Consider the following 20,838-nt stretch of genomic DNA (forward strand, 5'->3'; position numbering starts at 1 on the left):
AGACTGTTTATTTTCCATTAACCTTATTTCCTTTTCAGGAGAGATCCACTTTTGTTTAAGGGTCTATGGAAGAGGGGTGCATGGGTGGATCAGTTGGTTAAGCATCGGACTCTTGATTTTGGCTCACATCATGATCTCTGGGTCATGAGATCGAGCCCCACATTGGGCTCCGTCCCTAACGTGGAATCTGCTAAAGACTCTCTCCCTCTCCTTGTTCCCCTCACCCGACTTGCACACATGAACGCACTCTCATGTGCTCTCTCTCTCTCTCTCTCTCTCAAATAAATAAATAAATAAATAAAATCTTAAAAAAAAAAATAAAAGAGTCTATGGAAGAGCAGCTTAGGATCACTCAGGGGTTGTTGCTACCCACCAAGTGGCCTGAGCAGTGGGAGCTGCAGAGCACTCCTGAGCCGTGGCTGGGAGCTCCAGTCTTCCGTAGGGAACGGCAGGACACCTGCACACCATCTGAGACCTCAGGCTGAGTAGCAGTAAATTCGGGATCTGGGGCAGCCCATTCACCTGGAAATTCCTCCTTGGTCATGGCCTTTTCAGGAGAGATCAAGCCTGGCCTCCCCTGGGGGTTCACGGGAGATGGTGCCACACATGTGCAGAACTTCCCGGGCCAGCATCCACTGCCCCCGACCGACTGCGTGAGGTCCCGAGCTGTTGTGTGGGTGGCCGTGTCCACACAGCGCAGAGGAGAGTCTGGGTTACACAGAGCAATGGCAGACGGGTTAACAGAAGACATCTCTGTGAGAGGCTGGTGGTCAGCCTGGGGATCCGTAACCACCAGGAGACACAGCCCCTGCAGGCTGCCTGCACCTGGTTAGCGAGGGTTCTGGGAGCGAAGCAGCCACCACTGAAGTGGCTCCAGCGGCAGCAGCTGGCTTGAGCACAGGCCCCGGCCACTGTGCCTGGACGATATGACACTGACATCAACCGGGTTTTTCAATGGCAACAATGGCACGAGCTGCCGGCAGAAGCTTCTCATAAGATCTCTCCAGATTTGAAATACGCCATCTCTTTCCCTTTTGTAGATGTGCTGTTTCATTTGGAGGTCAGGGTTGGTGCCACCTAAGTGGGTTCCTGCTGCAAGTAATTACAGGACATCTTCCTCCCTTCGCAGGAGAATGCCAAGGGCTCTGAACATTGTGAAAGTTTCCCTTTAAGTTCCATGGGGACCTAGAAAAATATGGACCCTCATATGGACCCCTCTCTTGTTAGCACAGAAAGGCCACAGGCTTTTGACAAATGAAATACTTATGTGGCAGAAAGTACCTATATCTCTCCTCATACTTCTCTCCCTCCAGATAAGACCTCCAGATGTCAGAAGTAAGTGTTTGGTCTCAAATGTCTCAGCCACAAGCCTAAGATGAGCTTGCTAAGATTGGCCTCAGAATGAAATAATACGGGCAAATTACACCAGAGAGAAATTTGTTTTGCACTTATTAGTTCTCAAATCTCATCTTGGAAAAATGGGTTCTCTTGTCCCATAGTTCCTGTATTCAGGATCTCTGTCCTGATTCAAATCTTTGCTTCAGTGTGTGTTTACAAACTTAAATTCTGTGTGTTTGACCTTGGCATTGAAATGGAATTCCTGGAACGCCTGGGTGGCTCAGTAGGTTAAGCATCTGAGTCTTGATTTCAGGTGGCGAGTCATGATCTCAGGGTCGTGAGATCAAGCCTTGCGCTGGGTGTGGAGTCTGCTTAAGATTCTCTCTCCTAATCCCTCTGCCCCTCGCCCCCACTCATGCTCTCTCTCTCTCTCTCTAAAAAAAGAAAGAAAGAAAGAAAGAAAGAAAGAAAGAAAGAAAGAAAGAAAGAAAGAAAGAGATTATAAACACTGAAATTTGAGTGTTCAGTTTATAAAATTCATTAAGCTATAACATGATCCATGCATATATATTATACTTCAACAAAAGTTTTAAAAATACAAAAAAAGCTCACATAGAATCATAGTAAATAAAACAGAAAAAATAAAATTACAATAATACTCAAGAAATCTCTTCACTTTTGCAAATTCCAAAATTGATATTGATTGAATTTATAATGGTTTACTGTAGGTTTTTTTTTAAGATTTATTTATTTATTTATTTGAGAGAGAGTATGGGGGAGGGATTGGAGGAGGGATTGGAGGAGGGGAGAGAGAGAAGGAGATTCCTTGCTGAGTGCGGAGCCTTATGTAGGGCAATCCCATGACTCTGAGATCACAACCCTAGCTGAAATCAAGAGTCAGATGCTCAACCGACTGAGCCACCCAGGCGCCTCCTGGGTGGCTCAGTCGGTTGAGCATCTGCCTTCGGCTCAGGTCATGATCCCAGGGTCTGGGATCCTGGGATGGAGCCCCACATCAGGCTCCTTGCTCAGCGGGGAGCCTGCTTCTCCCTCTACCTGCCACTCCTCCTGCTTGTGCTCTCTCTCTCTGTCAAATAAATAAATAAAATCTTTAAAAAAAAAAAAGAAATGTAATCACCGCATGACCTCCAGCTTCAAGATGTTAATGATGGAAGAGAACTACTACTACAGTAATAGATGAAGAAATATCTTATAATGATATATTTTATAGGCTTCATAAAAGAGAAGATGAACAAAGAAAAAATCAGAAATGAACAACTTTAGAAACACCAAAATAAATTTCACCAAAAACTTGTATGTGCTGGGTCCAAAAAAACTAAGAATCTGGAGATACAAAACTGACATTTTTGCTCTAATCCTTTTCAGTAATTGCTACCATGTCATTGCCCCATTCATGATGAAATCCTCCTCACCTCTTACTCTCAGGTGATCTCCAAGATTACTGGTGCTGTTTTCTCATTTCACTCCGATAGCAAGAATGGAGAAGACATCAGACTGTACTTGCGGTGGCCAGCCAGTCTGGAGATGATGGGGAAAATGTGCTTTTCAAAACTGTATAGAAATGAACTTACTTTTATTATGTGGGCATTCTATAGCATCTAAAGTTGAGTTTCGGGGCAGATCCCAAGGATGTACAGGGAGTGTAAGTAAACAAATTTGGATGTCAGAAAAAGTACTTTCTAAAATGTCTGGGTGTGTAGCTGATTTGTTTTGGGACACTTTTCAGTTAGTTGACTATGGTCTCCCAATTAATCTCACAAATTATTATAAAAATTATTATTGAAAAACTAATCCAAGAAATATTTTCCAAAATGTAAGGATACTTACCAATTGAAAGAATCTACCATATTCTTATCAAAATGGGTATAAATAGGTATATACCAGAGATCATTATCATGAGGTTTAGAACACTGGTGATGAAAGGAAGATTCTGGAAACTTCTGAGGGGAAAAAAACAAGTCACAAACTGAGGATCGAGATCAGAATAGCTTCAAACTTTCAACAGCAATGCCAGAAACAAGAAAGCAATGGAGAAATACTTTGAAAATTCTGAAGTAAAATTATTTCCAAACTTGAATTGTATTCTCAGCCAAAATTATCAATAAAATGTGAGTGTATAATAAAGACCTTTTCAGTTTCACCCTTCTGAGTAAGTTACTGATAGATATAGACCAAGAAAAAGGAAGGCACAGAACTTAGGAAACAGGAAAGAAATTAAACAAAATCCCGGTGACAGCTTTATGCTACACAGAGGGTGCAATAAGATGGCTCCAGGAGCGCCTGTGTGGCTCAATCAGTTGGACAACCAACTCTTGATTTCTCCTTGAGTCATGATTTCAGGGTCGTGGAGTTGGGCACCCAGCATGGAGCCTGCTTGGGATTCTCTCTCCCCCTTTCCCTCTATCCCTTCCCTGCTCATGCCCTCACTCTAAAAAAGAAAGAAAGAAAGAAAGAAAGAAAGAAAGAAAGAAAGAAAGAAAAAAAGAAAGAAAGGAAGAAAGAAAGAAAGAAGATGCCTCTACACTGGAGCAATAAGATGGCTCTGAGGGGCATTTCTACAAGAAACTAAAAATTGATGATACATACAATGTTTTTTAATATCCTGAAGATTTAGATAACCGGCAAAGCATCAGAGACTGATAAGGGAATACTATGAACAAATCTACACACAAAACTTTGAAAACTTAGATGAAATAGTCCAGTTTCTCAAAAAGGACAAACCACTACAACTTACCTAAAATTTAGTAGATTAAATACCCAATAATTAGTAAGGAAATTGAATTTGTAATTAAAAAATCCCACCTTCGGGGCGCCTGGGTGGCTCAGTCGTTAAGCGTCTGCCTTTGGCTCAGGTCATGATCCCAGGGTCCTGGGATCGAGCCCCGCTTCGGGCTCCCTGCTCAGCGGGAAGTTTGCTTCTCCCTCTCCCACTCCCTCTGCTTGTGTTCCCTCTCTCGCTGTGTCTCTCTCTGTCAAATAAATGAATAAAATAAAATAAAAAATCCCACCTTCCCCCAAAAAAACCTTCCAGATATTTCACTAGAGAATTTTACCAGAAGTTTAAAGAAGAATTAGCATCAATTCTACAAAATTTCTTTCAGAAAATAAAAGAGGGGCGCCTGGGTGGCTCAGTTGGTTAAGCAACTGCCTTCGGCTCAGGTCATGATCCTGGAGTCCCGGGATCAAGTCCCACAGCAGGCTCCCTGCTCAGAATGGCTAAAATAAAAAAATAGTGATAATGCCATATGCTGGCAAGGATGCAAAGAACCTGGATTACTCACACACTGCTGGTGGGAATACAAAGTGGTATAGCCACTCTAGGAAACAACTTAGCAGTTTCTTAAAAAGCCAAAAATGCAACTATCATACAATCTAGCTATTGTACTCCTAGGCAGTTATCCCAATGAAATTAAAACTTATGTTCACATAAAGACCTGTACACAAATGTATACAGCAGCTTTTTTTTTTTTTTGGTTTTGTTTTGCAATAGCCTAAGTACCCAGATATCTTTCAAAGAGTGAATAAACTGTCTTAAATCTACATGATGAAATACCATTCAGCCATGAAGAAAAAAACTATTGTACAAAGGACAACCTGGGTGAATCTCCAGCTTCTCCAGAGAATTATGCTGAGTGAAAAGCCATTTCCAAAAGGTTATATACCTTATGATTCCATTTATGGAACATTCTCGAAATGACAAAATTCGAGAGCTGGAGAACTGATGAGTGGTTGCCAGAAATTAAGAATGAAGGAAAGGGCAGGAGGGAAGTAGGTGCAGCTCTAAAAGGACACCATGAAGGATCCTTGTGGTGATAGAAATGATCTGTATTTGGATTAGATCTGAGTCAATATCCTAGTTGCAATATTGTACTCACAGTTTTGCAAGATGTAACCCTTTGCGGGGACAGATTAAAGGGTTCAGGCAGTCTCTCTGTGCTATTTCTTACAAGTGCATGTGCATCTACAATTATTACAAAGTTTTAAAATGTCTGATTTATTTAAAGAACAGGTAAAATTTTCTGTTTAAGGAAAACAACTCCTCATTTCTATCTCTCGTAGTAATTTTTTTCACCAGGCTTCAATACTTTTGTCTACACTGTTGGTTGGCGGACGAACCCCTTCTCCCCGGTGTCCTTAGGACTCGGAACAACCATGAGATACAATATTGGCCAGCAGGTTAGAAGGGTAAGTCTATTGGGCAATCTTCCAGGAGAACTTTAGCTTTCTTAATAAAGAGGCACAGGCTCAATGAATATGCCATTTTGTCCTCACTCTGCTCCTTTGCCTGTCTGCTTCCTGTCTAGAATGCAAATGTGATGCCGTATCTCGACCAGAAGGCAACAAGCAGTGAGGGCATATGCCATCACGCTAAGGATGCTGAGGCAGAGAGCTAGAAAGAAGCTGTGTCTTGACTGTGTTATTATGAGATGCTCCAACCCTGGACTATTCACCTTTAGAGTTCTTTCTATTTAAGAAAAAAAAAATTTTTTTATTTATTTAAGCAGTTTAACAATGCTGGGCAGGTTATCTCTTATTTGTAACCAAACACATTTCTTTCTTTCTTTTTTTTTTAGATTTTATTTTATTTGACACAGAGAGACACAGCGAGAGAGGGAACATAAGCAGGGGGAGTGGGAGAAGGAGAAGCAGGCTTCCTGTGGAGCAGGGAGACTGATGTGGGGCTCGATGAGGGGCTCGATGTGGGGCTCGATGTGGGGCTCGATCCCAGGTCTCTGGGATCATGACCCCAGCCGAAGGCAGACGCTTAACGACTGAGCCACCCAGGCACCCCTATAACCAAACACATTTCTAACAAATTCTTTACTCTTGGAAGATTCTCAGCAGGGCTGATATACTTTGTCCACCTTAAAAGACTATTTTAAGGATGAAAAGCACGATAGCTACTTAATATTCTTTGTGTGTTTCAGAAACCAAATTGCTGACACTGCATTTTCCTTTCTTCTTTCTCTCCAGTATTTTGTTTCTTATTCTCCTCAGCTAGACCTGCATTTGTATTATAATCAGACTCTTGCCAGTTGCTCTCCTAATTGAATTGGGCTTTTGTTGTCGCTGAGATGGCTCAGAATTTTTTAATGGTCTTCCAAAACCATTCCAGCCCAGGGCAGATGCTCCCTTCTTCGACCTCACAGCACTTACTGTCTGCACTTCCCAACTGCCAATTCATCACGCACTGCCCCTGCCACTTCTCATACAGCTGTCACAGAATAATTGATGTTTCGAGCTAGAAGGGACATTAAAGATCATCTTCTCCAACCACCTCCATGCATGTGAGTTGTGGCTTAACTCTTGGATTTTTCTTTACCCCCTACTTGGTGTACATCATATAGTCCCAACTAGACCTTAAACTTTTAGAGAAGAGAAAGATACAGAACAGACATTTGTTAAATTACCATGTGACAAGCCAGACACCTTACACTCACTATTTAATTTAATTTTCACAACAATCCTAAGAAGTTGGTGGTGATCCCCATTTGACAGGTGAAGGAACTGAAGCTCACTTAGCAAAAGTATGATACCTAGAAAGAGGGGAAGCCCAGATTTTGACTCAGATTTTAAGATACTTAAGTGCTTTTAACCTCTTTCCAAGTTGCTAAACCACTTGATTGGATTTCGCCTTTTGTGGTTCTTCAACCTTTAAACTTCAAATTCTGCATTCTGTTTATAGGCTTTCTCTCTTAATAAAAGATTTAAATTATATCTGTGACAATGAGATGCGTAATAAGAAATATATAATTGGTCTTCATCCACAGTCCCTGACACAGGACTCCTAAAACCCTTGTAAATACCTAAATGATAAGAGCACTAGGAGCATTTTTTGTTCTGTTGAGGTGACTCTGGGTGGGATCCTCTTTGGTTCCTGGATGGGGGCTGGTTATCAGAAAGACCAAGTCATTATTAGAAGCTTGAAGTCTTTAGCTTCACCGACCCCCATCCTCCAGAGGGGGAGAAGTGCTGGAAATGGAGTTAATAATTTATCTGCTTATGTGAGGGAAGCCTCTATAAAATCCCAACAGTAAGGGTTTCAGAGACCTTCCAAGTAGGTGAGCATATCCATGTACTGGGAGGGCAATGCACCCCAATTCCATGGGGACAAATGCCCCTGTGCTCAGGACCCTGCCAGACTTAGCCCTAGGTATCTTTTCATATGGATGTTTATCTGTATCCCCAATCATATCCTTTAATAAATTGATAACATAAGTGTTTCCCTGAGTTCTGTGAGCTACTCAGTTCTGTGAATCTGGGGAGTGGGTGGTGGGAACCACTGATTTGTAGCCATGTCGGACAGAAATTGTGGGTAAGCTGAGGACCTACCACTTGAGACTGACATCTGAAGTGGGGTGAGAGCAGTCTTGTGGGACTGAGCCCTTAAACTGTGGGATCTGACACTATCTTCTGACATTGTCTCCGGGTTGATAGCGCCAGAATTGAGTTAAATTGTAGGACACCCAGCAGGTGTCCTGGAGAATTGCTGGATATGGGGACCCTCCACACATTTGGTGACCAGAAGTATCAGAAGTTATGAGGGTGGCAGAGTGTGAGAGTATAGGGGAAACACAAAAGTAGGTTTTTCCAACTCAGTATCTCATAGCCAAATAAGATAATGGTTCTTTGTGTTTAACATTAACATTTTTTAAATGCAATGTTGATAGAACAAAAATATTATACTGTTCTGTTTTAGTGGAAAAATTGTTAGATGTCTGCCATGATACAATTTTATAGCAAAAACATATATATTGTTAAGTCAATGCAGAACAGTTTTTGTTCTGCAGCAAATAGAAGTGTTTTATAGAGAAGAACTTTGCAAACTATTTGAGATAACTTGCACCACTAAGAAAAACTAATAGAAAGAAATATTTAGAGAAATGAAATTTAGTAGTTCAAGATTCAAAGAAATGTCAACAACTTTTGATTCCATCCAATAAACTGTACCTTTCTTTTTCATCTGCAACATTCCCGATTTTAATCTGAACCTAGCAGATTTTTATCTGGAGTTTGAAGCCTTTCAAAAGTTGCATTACCTTTTTGCAGAACTTTCTTCAATGCTAGATTGGCAATTAAAATGCGGGGGTAATTTTTCTTTTAATGTCATTGCTATTACCAAAAAATTAGGTAATTGGCTTTGAAGAGTACAATCCTGTAGCTGTCATCCATCTCTGATATAAGCCAAATTTGATTTTTGAAGTATATAATCTCTTTTAAAAAGAAAGTATAATTTTATATTTCTGCATTTTAAAAAGAGGTTAGTCATAATTTTATTTTATTTTTTGAGAGAGAGAGAACACGCATGTGTGCAAGCAGGGGTGGGGGGAGGAGCAGAGGGAGAAGGAGAGCCTCCCTCCCCATTCCGGGCTCAATCTCACAACCCTGAGGTCATGACCTGAGCTGAAATCAAGAATCAGAAACTTAACCAACTGAGCCACCCAGGCGCCCCATGAGGTTAATCATTATTTTAGATACATGCTTTTAGTTAATGTACTTATACATGTCACCTTTAGGAACATACATGTATAATCTGAATTTATTTATAACTTGCTGATTATATACTGCTTAACTCTGCAAACTCGAGATGCTGCAATGAATATCAATTTTTAAAAAAAATCATAGGCAATGGTAATTGGTTGGACATGTCTAAAATGTTAGCCAAAAATAAATAACCTAGTAAGTAAATAAATATATTTAATAGGCTCCTGTGTATCACCAGGCCACACAGGTGTCATGAGAATGATGGGACTTATTAACCATAAGCCTTGGGGGACAAGGGCTGTACCTTGTATACCTTTGTATCCATTGTATCTAATACAGTAGCATGTAATAAACATTTGAAAGATGAATGAGTAAATGTTTCCTTCAAGGGTATTCAGGTGACTCCTGCTTCTTTGAGTTTTTCCAGATTGCTAGCACAATGTTTTGCTTAAAATAGACAACATTTATTGCTTGGCATGAGTGTTAAAAGAAAGAAAGGGAAAGTCTCCTTTGTCTTTCTCACCAAGCTACACTATTTTTCCAGGTATTAGGAAATATGCATTCTCCAGCCAGCTTTCATGAACACCATAGTGTGCCAAGAGATCCAGCACACTAATTGTGTGTGCCCCATGCATTAGCCATTCCACCTCGACCCTTGCCTTTTCTTTGAACCTATGACAATCTGTTAAAGAATTATTAGATAAGTATTCCTCTATTAAAAACACCATCTTAAAAAATTAGGATGATGTATTACTTTGACAATGAGGAGAAAAAAATGAAGAAACCTAACTTGTATGGATTCTGTTCATATTTTCTATTCTCCCACTTCGTTTATAAAGGAGTTTATAATTTATCAGGAGGGGTCTCAAACTGGCCACACCAAATCCAATCCATGGAAATTTTGATAGCCCAACATTGGTTTTTTAAAAATTGACTTAATTGCCCCATCACATAATATTCCTAGTTACAAGCAAGAGAAACTGACTCTGGCTTATTTAGCAGAAAGGAATTTGTGAACATGCTCTTGGTAGGCCCCAGAAGACAAAGGAAGTTGGAGGACCAGACTTGGGCCATGCAGCCAGGAACACCACCCAACATCACACAGCAGAGCCAACTCACCCAGTCAAGCCCACAAAGACATCACTCTGTGGGATGCACCAGGGACACAGCTTTGCTGCTAGCATTGTGGTCCCTGCTCCCCTGGGAACTCGACTAGGTGACACCTGTAGGGCTTCCAGCAGTCCCTTGTTTCTTTGCATCAATTAGCTCTGAAGTTCAGGGCTGGCGCCTGTAATTAGGTCAGCCTAGATCATGGGAGCGGACAGAGACTGGGCAGCAACTAGAGATGGAAAGTTGTTGAGCCATTGCCCACTACTGTCCTGTCCCTTTCTTGCTAATTTTCAAACAACTCCCCCTATTTCCCTATCTCTGCCCCTTCCAAGTTTAGAATCCTTAAACGAGCTTAATAATTTGCACATTCATTGCCAAAATTAACACAGTTGGAAGCACTAAGTTAAGAAGTCTAAAAGCTGGCTAGACCATTTTTAGACAGTGGTAATGTGTTCAATTAATATTTATAAATGTAAAATAGAAAGCCCTAAATGGTCATGGCTGCACTCCTCCAGTATTCCTTTAAAATTCAGAATTAGCTCATGAATAGAGTCTGTAAGTACCTTGAGAAACCAATTAAAATCTTAATCCCTATGTGGAGTGATTTTCCTTGCCTGCATTATTGTGCAGGCTCTGTTTCCTAGTCCATCAACTGCACTGTCAACTATGCCCCTCTCCCATAACCTTTAATCCATCTAACAAAGTGAGCAAGCAAACACCTCAGTGAAAATTTACTTGAGTTCAACAAACTCTTGGATACACTCATTAATTTTCTCAAGAAGCTTCCAAGAAAATAAGTGGTGGCCCAGAATATGATATGTATTTGTGAGTTGCCTGGCATGTAGTCACAAGCCTTAGTTTCACATACAAGGAAATGCTTTTAGCTGCAAGCATTTTTATTTCTGTTCAGAACATAACAAACTCATCCTCTAAAATCCTAGCAATTAATTTATTGCTGGAATTTAAAGGTTTTCAGTAAAACCCATCCCTGGCAGTAAAAATTGTGGATGATAAAGAATTTTGGCATATGCTACATATTCCAAAAGACCAAACTGTCAGATTTAGACTCAATTTATATTTACTGAACATAGACTATATGTCAAGCACAGTTCTAGTCAAGGCTTCAAACATTATCTTAACTGTCATTACAAATCCATGAGGTAGATTTAATCCTGCCTTACTGATGAGGAAAGCAAAGTTCAAGGTTTATGGGACCTGACAAAGATTACAAAGCTAGAAAGTGGTAAAGCCAGGGTTTGAACCTGGCTCCTGATTCTAATCAGCTCTCTGCCTTAGCAGAATGATCCAGGATGAATAAGAGTTTCAGCATAAAAAAGTAGTTAAGGTAAGCTAAGCTTTAGGCAGAGATGTGTAACATCTAGCAATTCTTCCCTGATTAAAACATTATGGATTAATCCAATGATGAACCTGAATTGCTAGGATTGCATGGAGAAACTCCAACTTTGCATCCTATCATTTAAAATTGGGTTCAGGGATACCTGGGTGGCTCAGTCGGCTCGGGTCATGATTCCAGGGTCCTGCATCGGGCTCCTTGCTCATCAGGAAGCCAACTTCTCCCTCTGCCTGCCACTCCCCCTGCTTATGTGTGTGCTCTCTGTCTCTCTCTCTAACAAATAAATAAATAAAAACTTAAAAAAAAAACTGGGTTGAAAGGAAGGGCATGTCCAAAGCAAATGGTTATTTCACCTGATGAAAGGATGACTAGATAGAATTCTCCTCATATCTCAATGAAGAGGTTTAGAAGGCAAAAACAAATGAACAAAGTAAAACAAAACCACATAGAAAATAATGATGTAGAAAAGTTGTCTTATAACGGCCAGTGACTACATAATGGACAGTCTATGGCTTGGGTAGGTATTTTGTGGTCTTTTTTTTCCTTTGTCAGTTTTTTTTTTTTTTAAGATTTTATTTATTTGACAGAGAGAGAGACACAGTGGGAGAGGGAACACAAGCAGGGGCAGAGGGAGAGGGAGAAGCAGGCTTCCCGCTGAGCAGGGAGCCCGATGTGGGGCTCGATCCCAGGACCCTGGGATCATGACCTGAGCTGCAGGCAGAGGCTTAACAACTGAGCTACCCAGGTGCCCCTCTTTCTTCAGTCTTATGATTCCTTGTCAACCTAAGTAAGTCTGGACTTGTTGACTAGGCCCCTAGTGTTGGTCCAGTGGTGCCTTAACATGACTCCTGGGCCATCAGGGTAATGGATTCTTGCTCTGCTCCCCAGCATGGAAATCAGGATGTTATCTGGTCCAAGCTAGTTTAGCTTTTAGAGGTTAGAGTAATGAATGCCAAGTTTATTTAAGAGTACAAGTACTACGTACTCTACACTTGCAAACCTTATATGTGTCATACGACTCTGGGACAGATGAGATATCCCTGGCCATGGTGCAGCTATCTCCAGCATGTCCCCAAGCAAGACCACGTCCTAGACTGCTTTGGCACCGTGTGTTTAAGACTGGGTCTGGGGGAGCCTGGGTGGCTCAGTCGTTGGGCGTCTGCATTCGGCTCGGGTCATGATTCCAGGGTCCTGGGATTGAGCCCCGCGTCGGGCTCCCTACCTGGCAGGGAGCCTGTTTCTCCCTCTCCCATTCTCCCTGGTTGTGTTCCTTCTCTCACTGTGTCTCTGTCAAATCAATAAATAAAATCTTAAAAAAAAAAAAAGACTGGGTCTGAAGTGGCAGCTAAGGGTTTTTTTTAAATTTTATTGTTATGTTAATCACCATACATTACACCATTAGTTTTTGATGTAGTGTTCCATGATTCATTGTTTGCATATAACACCCAGTGCTCCGTGCAGAATGCGCCCTCTTTAATACCCATCACCAGGCTAACCCATCCCCCCCTCCCTTCTAGAACCCTCAGTTTGTTTTTCAGAGTCCATTGTCTCTCATGGTTCGTCTCCCCCTCCGATTTCCCTCCTTCATTCTTCCCCTCCTGCTATCTTCTTCTTCGTTTTTTTTTTTAACATATATTGTATTATTTGTTTCAGAGGTACAGATCTGTGATTCAACAGTCTTGCACAATTCACAGCGCTCACCATAGCACACACCCTCCCCAATGTCTATCACCCAGCCACCCCATCCCTCCCACCCCCACCACTCCAGCAACCCTCAGTTTGTTTCCTGAGATTAAGAATTCATCATATCAGTGAGATCATATGATACATGTCTTTCTCTGATTGACTTATTTCGCTCAGCATAACACCCTCCAGGTCCATCCACGTCGTTGCAAATGGCAAGATCTCATTCTTTTTGATGGGGCAGCTGAGTTTTGAAAGGTAGGATATGAACTTCATTTGCTCAGATTGACCATCCCCGATGGTGTGTCTGCTGGTGTGGCTTTTTTGAGGGCTATTCAAGGGAAGCACTTCTGTCTGTTCACAGGAAATGAGAACTGATCTCTCCACTGTATACCCTGACTTCATGCCGCACCTCTAAATGCATAAACCTTGTTTGACTTAGCCAAGTGGTGTCCGCATCTGGTTGTTCAGTTGATCTGAGCCTCATGTTCACATTTATTAACTTGGTTAGGCGTGCAGAGCCAAAGTGTCTAAAACAATCCCAAGATCTTTGATTGTTGGTTAAAATTCTGAGATCTTTTCAAAGGAGATGTGTAGGATTATTGCCAAACTGGTGCTCGGTGGTGGTGCTCCCCCTTGACCAAAACGTAAACCTCACAGGAATCTTCAAGACAGGATCTCTTTCCATCACATCCATCTAAAACAAATACTCTTTTAGACATATCACATATTCTTAAGCCAAGTTCTGCTAAGTAACTTACACAGAAAGGCAAGTCGAGGTCAAACCAGAGATAAAAATTTATGAAATGTGAAATGTGCTGTAGCAGTAACTTCTAGGAGGGTCTTTGTGTAGCAATAGAATCAAATGTCTTTTTTTACATAATATTTTGATATACTATCTATGGGAGGAGAAAGCCTTCAAAATTAATTTGATACTAATTTGAAAATGTAGGTGTCTATAGGAATTAATAATCTTTGGAAAATATTTTTATCTGCAACATATGCTATTAACTTCCACTCAGCAGAAAGCTGTTTCTTGCTTTCCCTCGTGTTTACAGGTGATGGAACCTTCACTCCATTTCCAATATTCATTTTACCATTTACCCATATCTTTCACCAAGAAGCACTCCTTTGCTTTTTATTTTATTGGCCTGCAGCTGTTTTCCCCTCTGGATCCAGGCCAAAGGCAAAAATGAATAAGGTTATTATGTCTTTGAAAACTTTTTAAATGGCTACTTCACTCTTATCATTGAAACCATATTTTTAGGGAAAACATATAATTTTTTTGGATATAGCACTCTCTGACATAATTTAGCTTCATAAAGCATTTAGATATTTTTAAGGTTAATACAGATATTTGATAAGCTTTTTCTTTCAATCATTTTCTGGTTTGTGTAATTCACCAATACTACTGTCTTGTAGTAGAAAGGATTGAGTCACAAAGGTATAAAATTCCTTTCACATGGTCTCCTGGTTAAATAATGGGACGCCATTAGCCTTCAGGTTTCTACTCCCCTACTCCTTCAGATATAATGAAATCAACCAATTTACTTTTACCTTGGAATTATCAGTTAGGTCAGTTTTATTTTTTTGAAATTGAGAGAGTGCATTTAAAAATGTTTTAAGGTGGGCACATGGGTGGCTCAGTTGGTTAAGCGTCTGCCTTCAGCTCAGGTCATAATCCCAGGGTCCTGGGATCGAGCCCTGCATCGGGCTCCCTGCTCAGTGGGGAGTCTGCTTATCCCTCTCCCTCTGCCTGCCGCTCCCCCCGCTTGTTCTCTCTCTCTCTCTGTTAAATAAGTAAAATCCTTTTTAAAAGATAAAATAAAAATGTTTTAAAGTAAATGCTTTATTGAAATGCAACAACCATGGAAAAGCACACAGGTCTCAAGTTGTACAGTTTGATGAATGTTCACAAACTGGACACATTTGTATAAACAATTCTAGATAAGAAAAAGAACATGGAGTACTTGGCTGGCTCAGCTGATAAAGCATGTGCCTTTTGATCTTGTGGTTGTGAGTTCAAGCCCCACACCGAGGGTAGAGATTACTTAAAAAAAAAAAAAAAAAGATTAGGTTAAGAAAAAGAACATAACCAGGACACTAGATGACTCCCTCGAGCCCTAACCTCAAGAGGTATTTACTCTCCTGAACTTTATATTGTAGATCAATTTTGCCTATTTCTGAACTTTATATAAATGTAAACATACAGTATGTATGCCTTGGGTCTGGCTTCTTTCACTCAACATTACATTTATGAGATTCATCCATATTGGTATATGTAATAATAGTTGGTATATTCTCACTGAATACACTGTGATTTATTTATTTATTCTATTATTGATGGACTTTGGGGTCACTTAGGGCTAAGCTTAGGGCTTAGCTTAGGGCTATTATAAATAGTGCTGCTATGAACATTCTTGTATATATCTTTGGTGAATATATGTGTACATTTCTGTCATATATCTAGGAATTGAATTGTCAGGTCATAGGGCCTCACTTGGTATTGGCTGTCTTATTTCTTCTGGTAGGTTGAAGAGTATGCTAGAGTTGGCTCATACCAGCTCTCAAGAGCCAATGGTTACATTTTCAATAATTTTGAGAGGTAGGTATCAAACACAATCATTATTAAAAATTAAATTATATATAAATTTAAGTAAGTTATATTAAAACAAAGGTAATAAGTATTCAAATTTCAATATCTCCTATTTTACTACATCTGACTATCATCAATGCTACTAAGGTATTTACAATAGTTGTATTTGTATGGTGGAAATACTATATAATGGGGCACTGACATGCATCTCTTCAGCAATATCTTGTGGGTAATATGAAATTGACTACAGTGGAGTATTTACACCATAGAAACTGAGAAATGTTACTTATCAGGGCTTGATTTATTGTACTGTTGATTTATATAGACTTAAGAAAGTGATGGGGAAATGTTAATAATGCTGGTTAAACCCAAAATTGTCATATTTATAGCTGATATTGTTGTGAATAGCTAAAAAATTTATCAAAGCATGGTTGAATTACAAACAGATATGGATACCAGAGTTCAGCAAAAGTCAATAAAAGCATTCAATAAAAACCAATTCGCTATATGGAATTTAGAATAAAGAATACATTTATATTTCATTTTTTATTATTTGTCAATTTGTGATACATACACCATACTTTCTTTTTCCCCTATAGAAAGTCCATTGTCCAACATTTACCAGCACAGTTCTGGTTGGTTTTGTTTTGTTTTTCTAAGGTTTTATTTATTTATGCATGAGAGACAGAAAGAGGGAAGCAGAGTCAGAGGGAGAAGCGGGCTCCCCACGGAGCCCGACGTGGGGTTCGATCCCAGCACCCTGGAATCCGCCGGAGCCAAAGGCAGACGCTTACCCGACTGAGCCAAGCAGGCGCCCCAGTGCAGTTCTGGTTATAGTGTTATTTATCACACTGTGATTTAAGTTTACTTTCCCTGATGACTAAGGAAGTTGAACACATTTTCATAAGCTTATTGGTCACTAGAATTTTTTTGTAAAGTCCCTATTACGTTGTCCATTTCTCTACTATGTTCTTTTCTTATTGATTTATAAGAATTCCTTACATATTCCCTCTTGATGAGTCCTTTATTGAATACGTGTAATTCAAATGTCTTCTCCCAGGGTGTGATTTGCCTTTTCACTCCCTTTAGTAGTGGTTTATATTTAAAGAAGTTCTTAATTTTCATTTAGTACAATTATCGTTTTCCTTTGTAGTTAGTGCTCTGTGTATACAGTTTGAGAAATATTTGTTATCCTGAAGATGACTGTTTTCTTCTTCTGTGTTTTACCTTTCTGCAATCCACTTGGAATCTGCAATCCACTTGGAATCAATTTTTCTCTATGGTGTGAGGGGGAAGTTAAGATTCATTTTTTTTTTTTGTCCAGATGAATATCCAATTGGCCCAGAATGGTTTTTTTTAAAGACCACAAAATTAACCCTACACACCCAATTCCTTTATCCTTTTATCTCTTTTTCAACCACATCAACACCTAAAGTCATATAGTAAGTATTTCTGTCAACATCTTCCTTTTCTAATATTTATCATTAGCTCTTTTGATAACTTTACGAACTATTTACTTTCACAATATTAAAACAATTTCATAAAATTAAAGCAAATTCTGATAACACACTCAGATTATCTATTGAACAGGTCAATATTTACTTGCATATACTTATAAGAGTAGGTATACTTGTCAATAAAGAGTGACCAATTCTTTTTTCAAAAAAGAAACAGACTGTGACAATTTGGTTTTTCCTATTTATAGGATAATATACCGTAGAAGTGATTAAGATAAATAAAATCCATCCAGGAAGAACATATGAATGGGAATATAATTTCTTATGTAAGAGAATTAATTTTTTAATTCTGTTATTGATTCTATTGTTCAGAAAGAAAGCAAAAACCCCACATCTCAATTGCATAAGTAGAGCATTTTATAAAACGATAGCAGATTTTTTATACTTTCAGTTTGACTTTGGGGGGACCTAACCTTCCACTAGAGGGCATCTTTACCCCATTTGGTCTTTGGTAAAAATAAATAACAGCAACTAATCTTTTGCTTCATGTTGTCTTATTACCTTTTTTAAAACTTATTTTATTTAAATTCAATTAGTTAACATATAGTGTATCATTAGTTTCAGATGTAGAATTCAGTTATTCATCAGTTGCATATAACACTCAGTGCTCATTACATCAATGCCCTCCTTAATGCCCATCACCCAGTTACCCCATCCCCCCACCCACCTCCCCTCCAGCAACCCTGTTTGTGTCCTCAGTTAAGAGTCTCTTACGGTTTGTCTCCTTCTCTGACTTCATCTTACTTTATTTTTCCCTCCCTTACCCTATGATCCTCTGGTTTGTTTCTTAAATTCCACATACCTTTTAACTACACCTGACCCTAAGGAGAAAGTTGTGAATGATCCTGGTGTTAAAAGAGTTCTTATAAACACACACACACAGTCTTTTTCACTATCAGTTACAGTATTAATAACTGCTACTATTATGAAATCATCTTTGGAACTAATCACCATAATTCCTTATCTCTTCTTCCCCCCCACCCCTGTGCGCACGTGCGTGCACAAAGTCCCTTTCAATATAGGCAGCATGAATATACTCAACGCTGAAGTATTGATTATGTAATTTATTATGTACTCCATAAAACAGACTTTCTAATTATTATATAATGGAAAAAATCACAAAGGAAAACATGGATATATTTTGACTCAACACACAAAAAATATTTATTTATTTATTTTTTAGAGAACGAGCCCACAAGTGGGGGGTGGGGGGGGACAGAGGGGGACGGAGAGACAGAATCCCATGCCAGCTCCACACCCAGCGCAGAGTCAGATGCAGGGCTGGATCTCACGACCCTGAGATCACGACCTGAGCCAAAATCAAGAGTCGGATGCTTAACTGACTGAACCACCCAGGTGCCCCCAATATAAAAAAATATTTAGATATAAGGTAAAAGTACAAACAAAATCAAAATGCAAATAACAAACTAGAAAAATAACTGTCACAAATATGAAAATAGGTTAACAGCATTAAAATATATATACCTCATGCAGATGTATAAAACACAAAGCTCTTGATAAAAGTAGATATAATATGAATAATTTAATGAACAAAATTAAAATTACCTTATTAATAACCTAGAAACACAAAAATTATGATATACTTTCTAACCTACAAAGTTAGGCAAAAGATAATAAATGTTAATGAGGGTGGAGAGAGAAGCACGATTTCATGCCCTCCAGGCATAAGAAAGTGCTGACTTGTTAATATGAAAAGAGTGCTTGAATGGGAAAATCTTTATTTTTCAACCAAAACAGTAAAATTGGTTCAGGTACAAATCATTAATAAATGCTAAATCTAGAGGGAAAATATTTTTAAGATGTATTTATTTATTTTAGAAAGAGGGGGAGACAGCATGAATAGGAGGGACAGATGGAGAGGAAGAGAGAATCCCAAGCAGACCCCACACTGAGCACAGAGTCTGACTGAGCGCAGAGCCTAAGGTGGGGCTTGATCTCATGATCTGAGATCATAACCTGGCTGAAACCAAGAGTTCGGCCGCTTACCTGACTGCACGACCCAGGCAGCCCAAGAGGGAAATTTTTGATGAAAAGGAGAGTATTTGCAGGGTCTTATGGGATCTTACACTGTAGAGAGGGAAACAATTTTCCCTGTACCTTTCAGGTTTTGTGGCTAAGAACCCTCCATAATAAAAGACAGATTAATACAAGAAAAATAAACAGAAGTATATTAACATGTATACTTCATATATACATGGGAGATATCTTTAAAAAATAGAGAGAGACTAAAAAGATGTGACAACTAAATATAATGCCTGATCCTAGACTGCATCCTGTGCTGAAGGGGAAAAAATTGCTATAAAATACATTATTGGGTCAATTGACAAAATTGGACTGTGCATGGTAGATTAGGAAATATAATTATTATCAATATTAAATATGTTAAAATTGATAACTGCACTGCACTGTGGTTATCTAACAGATCTACCTGTTCTTAGTAATGTTATATTAAGTAAACAAGGAGGCCATTAGACTGAGGTGGTTTTAATACCTTAGCATTCTACATAAGCAAACCAAAACCTAAGACTGTAAATATTTCAACATTAAGAAATCAAAACCAAAGGACAACCAATCACACCCAGACGGCTAGGCTTTTCCAAATAAGGCAATTTTAAATTTAAGATTTAAACTTAAATAAACTTAAGTTATAACCAATCAAATAATTTCCTTACCTCACTTCTACACTTTCTCTATAAAGATCTCTTCTTGCTTCTGTCAGTGGAGCATCCCTAACCACTTCCAGTGGGGCAGCTGCTTGATTCTAATCAATTTTTGCTCAAATAAACTTAAAACAATTATAAATATGCCTCATTATCTTTTAACAGTTCAAACAGACTGGAGTATTAAGGGTAAATATAGTAGGAAGAAATGGTTCACAAAAAGATACATATTCTCTGAGTTTAAATCTATGTTTCCATCTATCTGGATAGAAAGACAGATTGTAGGGGAAGAAAATTTTACTTTCTACCTTTCTAGGTTCTTTGGCTGATCTAACAATTAAATTGATATAAGATTAACAGAAGAAAACCAAACAAAAGGTTAAGAACATGTATACCTTCTGTATACATGAGAGACCCAGGAAAACTGAGTAACTCCCCCAAATGGCGAAAGGTATCATTTTAAACACCACCCTCAGCTAAAGGCAAAAGGAGATGTTGGGGGTGGAGAATCAGTTATGGGAGGTTACCAGGAAAAGCACAGTAAACAAGTGTAAGATTATAATGTAAGTCCCTGCCTTCTGCACTGATAAGAGTTTCTAGATTTAGATATCCTCCTCTTCCTGGTACAGAGAGGGAGACACCCTTACAAATGGAGATTTCCCTTATAAATGTAAATGTCTCTTACAAGAAGGTTACTTCCATTGGATTTTCAGAGCTTCTCTTGTGTTGGCAGTTCCTTAAAAATAACCAGCTTAAAATAATCAGTATGTCATAGAGGCAGGGATATTTGGGGTTGGTATATTTTGTCCCCCTTCCGTTTCATCTTTGAAACTAAAAATTTCAAAATCTAGAAGCTAAGTTGATAAACTGCTCTATATCTCATTGAACCAGTCTCTGTCTTGAGAATATGTCAGTTCAGTTAAACATTTGTGTCTCATTTCAGGAGGTGATCTTGCAGGTGGACTCCCAAGTTCAGGCCTATACTGTATAAGCGATCAGGTAAATAATAAGAGTCATTTTTATGGAAACAAAAGAAAAACAAAGGTTAATGGT

General features: G+C 39.1%; 1 pseudogene; it reads right to left on the reverse strand.

Moving 5' to 3' along the window:
• Nucleotides 1-348: 348 nt before the first annotated feature.
• On the reverse strand, nucleotides 349-1,153 carry LOC141371592 (small ribosomal subunit protein uS2-like; annotated as a pseudogene).
• Between the last annotated feature and the right edge of the window lie 19,685 nt (nucleotides 1,154-20,838).

The sequence above is a fragment of the Callorhinus ursinus genome, unplaced genomic scaffold (assembly GCF_003265705.2).
Source record: "Callorhinus ursinus isolate GAN/ISIS: 27379988/994484 unplaced genomic scaffold, GSC_fseal_2.0 scaffold1, whole genome shotgun sequence".
Lineage (NCBI taxonomy): Eukaryota > Metazoa > Chordata > Mammalia > Carnivora > Otariidae > Callorhinus > Callorhinus ursinus.